Genomic DNA, 4800 nt, shown 5'->3' with positions numbered 1-4800 from the left:
CCACCCATTTTGAGACATACTCCACTTACAAAAATATATTTGAAGGAGTAAGAAGGAGGGAAGGGCCCCATGAAATCTATGTCCCAAAGATCAAATAGCTCCACTTCAAGAATGAAATTTTGAGGCATTTCATTCCTTTTTTTCAATCCTCCAGTTCTTTGGCATTCATTACACTTGTGAACAAACTCCCTGGAATCCTTGAAGATGGTTGGCCAGTAAAATCCACACTGCAGTATTTTAGCATCTGTTCTTTCTGGTCCAAAGAGTCCACCATATGCTGAACCATGACAATGCCACAATATATCTCTGATTTTATTTTCAGGGACACACCTCCTAATCATTCCATCAGAGCATCTCTTGAATAAAAAAGGTTCGTCCCACAAGACCTTCCTTGCTTCATTGAGTAGCTTCTTCACTTGTTGCTTGGAAAATTCTTGAGGTATCTTCCTTCCCACTTTGTAATTTCGTATGTTACCAAACCAAGGTGCTTGTTGAACTTAGAAAAGGTGTTCATCAGGAAATTCTCATTTACATGTTGTGGTTTATCTTGATTGGCTTCTTGTGGCACTCCTGATAAATGATCTGCCACTTGATTTTCACTCCCCTTCCTATTTCTCACTTCAATGTCAAATTCTTATAGCAGTAGCACCCACCTAATGAGCCTTGGCTTTGAATCCTATTTAGACATTAGGTACTTGAGAGCAGCATGGTCACTATATACTATAACCTTTGAACCAATCAAGTATTGCCTAAACTTATCAAATGCATATACAATTGCCAAAAGATCTTTCTCAGTGGAAGTATAAATTTTCTGTGTTTCATTTAACACCTTGCTGGCATAATATATGACATAGTGCAACTTATCTTTCTTTTGCTCCAGTACAGCACCAATAGCAAGGTCACTTGCATTACACATAAGTTCAAAAGTTAAGTTCCAATCAGGGGGTGTGATAATTGGTGTTGTAATGAGTTTTCTCTTTAAATTTTCAAAGGCATGTTTGCAGTTGTCATCAAATATGAAGGGGCTATCAATCATTAGCAAATTGCTCAATGGTTTTTCTATCTTTGAAAATTCTTTAATGAACCTCCTGTAAACGCCAACATGCCCAAGAAAACTCCTTACTGCTTTCACATTAACAGGTATAGGAAGTTTTTCAATAATTTCTATTTTAGCTTTATCAACTTCTATACCTTTGCATGACACTTTATGCCCAAGAACTATCCCTTTAGGAACCATGAAATGGCATTTCTCCCAATTCAATACCAGGTTAGTTTCTTGGCATCTTTTCAAAACAAGAGTTAAATGATGCAAGCAAGTGTTAAATGAATTGCCAAAGACGGAAAAATCATCCATGAAGACTTCTAAAATTTTTTCCACCATATCAGAGAAAATGGAAAGCATACATCTTTGAAAGGTGGCTGGGGCATTGTATAGCCCAAACGGCATCCTCTTGTAGGCAAAAACTCCAAATGGACATGTGAAGGAAGTCTTTTCTTGATCCTTGGGATCCACCACTATTTGATTGTACCCAAAATACCCATCCAAAAAGCAATAATAGGCATTGCCGGCCAATCTTTCCAGCATCTGATCAATGAATAGGAGAGGGAAGTGATCTTTCCTTGTTGCATCATTTAACCGTCTATAGTCTATGCACATCCTCCATCTAGTCACTGTCCTGGTAGGGATCTACTCATTCTTCTCATTGATGATGACTGTCATTCCTCCTTTTTTGGTACAACTTGAACCGGGCTCACCCATGAGCTGTCAGAGATTGGAAAGATTATCCTAGCATTCCATAGCTTCATGACTTCTTTTTGAACTACCTCCTTCATGGTTGGGTTGAGCCTTTTTTGGGGTTGAACTACAGGCTTTGATTCTTCTTCAAACAGAATTTTATGCATACAAATGGTTGGGCTAATGCCTTTGATATCCTCAACTGTCCAACCCAAGGCTGTTTTGTGAGTTTTCGATACTTCAATCAACCTTGTTTCTTTTTCCATGTTCAAGTGGAGTTTATGATTATTGGCAATGCTTCTACTTCCCCAAGAAACACGTACTTGAGGTGAGGAGGAAGAGGCTTCAACTCCTATTTTGGCTTATCCTCTTTCTTGTCTTCAATGGATATTTCTACTACTTCCTCTTCTTGTTCCTCCTGGTGCTCTTGATAATTGGCTTCAAACATTTCTTCTACCAAGCTTTCTATCATATCCACCTTCATGTAGTTTTCTTGCTCAAAGGGATGTTGCATTGATTTGAAAACATTGATGACCATTTGCTCATTGTGCACCCTGAAGGTCATTTCTCCTTTTCTACATCAATAGTAGCTCTTGATGTAGCTAGAAATGGTCTTCCCAAAATGATTTAGTTGTTTCCTTCCCCTTCTGTGTCCAAGATCACAAAGTCTACAGGGAAGATAAACTCTCCAACTTTCACTAGTAGATTTTCCACAATTCCATTGGGTGTCTTGATTGATCTATCGGCCATCACTAGTGACATCCTGGTAGGTTTAATTTCTTCTATAGCAAGCTTTCTCATCATTGAGAGAGGCATCAAGTTGATGCTGGCCCCTAAATCACATAGAGCATTCTCTAATGTCATCTTGCCTATGGTGCATAAAACCACAAAGCTCCCTGGATCTTTATGCTTTGGTGGGATACCCCTTTGGATCACGGCACTAAATTCTTCAATGAAACTAATGGTCTCCTTATCATGCCAACTTCTCTTCTTGTTAATGAGCTCCTTTAGGAATTTTGCATTCAGAGGCATCTGCTCTAATGCTTCAGCCAAGGGAATATTGATCTCCAATTTCTTGAAGACATCAAGGAATTTGGGGAAGTGTTGATCCTTGGTTTCCTTGTTGAATCTCTGAGGATATGGTAGTGGGGGTGTGAAAGCCTTCACTGCCTGCTTCTGCCCTTGAGATGCTTCCTCCATTAATTATTTCCCTTCCCTTGGATCCTGTGGCTGGTCATCCTTCTCTTCAAGCTTCTCTTGAGCTTGTTTGCTTGCTGTCACTTCTTTGTTATTGGCTTCCTCTTTCTCAGCTTGTTTCCTGTCATTGTCCATGGGCCTCTTGTTATCTTCTTTGTTGCTCACCAAGATCTTTCCACTCCTCAATTGGATGGCTTTGCATTCCTCTTTAGGATTTGGAATGGTATCACTTGGGAGTGAGCTTGTTGGCCTTTCAATCACAATTTGATTGGACAATTGTCCCATCTGTCTCTCTAGGTTCCTTATTGAGGCTTCCTGGTTCTTGCTTGTTATCTCTTGGTTTTTCAGCATCTTTTCTAGTAACATCTCCAAGTTGGAGATTCTTTGTGTGTCCTGTGATGCTTGTGGCTGGTTGTGAGATGGTAAAGGTTGATGGTAGGTATTTTGGTTAGTGGTTTGGTTATCGGGTGGATAGTAGCTGGAATTTTGGTGGTTATTTTGGGGTTTTCTATATGGATTATGGTTTGTGTTTTGCTGGTTGTTATTTTGGTTGTTTCTTAAGTTGTTTTGGTTTGAATTTCTTTGCCATGTTTGTTAGTTTTGAGTGTGGTTATCTCCCCATTTTAGGTTTGGGTGATGCTTCCAGGATGCGTTATAAGTGTCACCATCACCTCATTTTGTCTAGAACTTTGGTTATTCACATACTGAATTTGTTCTTGCTGCTGATCTTCTTGATTCTCTTTATTTTGCCCTCATGTGGTTGATGGTTGGCTTGTCTTTACTGCTGCAACTTGGAGGTTATCAATCCTTTTAGCCATTTGTTCAAATTGTTGTTGGATTTGCTGCTGCATTATCTTGTGTTGAGCTAGGATTGTGTCTACTCCTTCCAACTCTAGCACTCCTTTTCTTTGTAGTGGTTGGCGTTATCTCTGATGGCAAAAGAAATATTGATTGTTTGCCACCATATCAATGAGATTTTGAGCCTCCTCTGCTGTCTTCATCAATTGTAAGGAGCCTCCTGCTGAATCATCTAGTGCTTCTTGAGCCTTTATAGTCAAACCTTCATAGAAATTTTGAAGGATGTCCCATTCATTAAACATCTCAGGGGGACATTTTCTAATCAGAGCCTTGTACCTCTCCCATGCCTCATAGAGAGATTCAACATCCATTTGTGTGAAGGTTTGCACCTCGATTTTGAGCCTGATGATCCTTTGAGGGGGGTAAAATTTGGCCAAAAATTTATTCACTAGATGCTCCCAGCTAGTGATGCTTCCTTGTGGAAAGGTTTCAAGCCATTGAGCAGCTTTGTCCCTCAATGAGAATAGAAACAGCAACAGTTTATATGTCTCTGGATGTACACCGTTGGATTTGACAGTATCAAAGATCCTCAGAAAAGTGGATAAGTGTTGGTTTAGATCTTCAAGTGGCCCTCCTCCATAGGAGCAGTTGTTTTGTACTAAAGTGATGAGTTATGACTTCAATTCATAGTTGTTTGCATTGACATTTGGGGTGAGGATGCTACTCCCACAATGTTTAGGATTTGCAAATGTATAAGAAGCCAATACTCTCCTTGGTGATTGACCATTATTGTTGGCCACCCCTATTGGTGAATTTGTTGGATTTGTTGAGTGTTCCTCCACCTCTTGAAATTCTTCCTCTAACTCCTCTTCTCCAACAATGCCTTTTCCTCTTTCTTCTCTTCTTAACCTTTGAAGAGTTCTTTCGTCAGTTTCACAGAAGGTAGGGATCCCTCTCCTTGCCTCTGTCATAAAACCACAACAACAAGAAACACAAGAGCACTTTGTAGCTCAAATAGTTAGTGTGCTAGTTAAAAATAAATAAAATAAACAAAAATAAAGAAAAAGTGC

The 4800-nt window shown here is 39.5% G+C and overlaps 1 non-coding gene across 1 annotated transcript; it reads left to right on the top strand.

The window, feature by feature from the left end:
• The first annotated feature begins 4030 nt into the window (after nucleotides 1–4030).
• LOC148553600 (small nucleolar RNA R71) lies at nucleotides 4031–4134 on the top strand. The gene has a single exon (XR_015893522.1). It is a non-coding gene; the product is annotated as a small nucleolar RNA R71 (small nucleolar RNA).
• The last annotated feature ends 666 nt before the right edge of the window (nucleotides 4135–4800 follow it).

This window comes from Arachis ipaensis, chromosome B7 (assembly GCF_059453495.1).
Source record: "Arachis ipaensis isolate K30076 ecotype BB chromosome B7, ASM5945349v1, whole genome shotgun sequence".
NCBI classification, from domain to species: Eukaryota; Viridiplantae; Streptophyta; class Magnoliopsida; order Fabales; family Fabaceae; genus Arachis; species Arachis ipaensis.
Note: the sequence above shows the minus strand (reverse complement) of the source record. Positions and strands in the feature narration are given on the sequence as shown.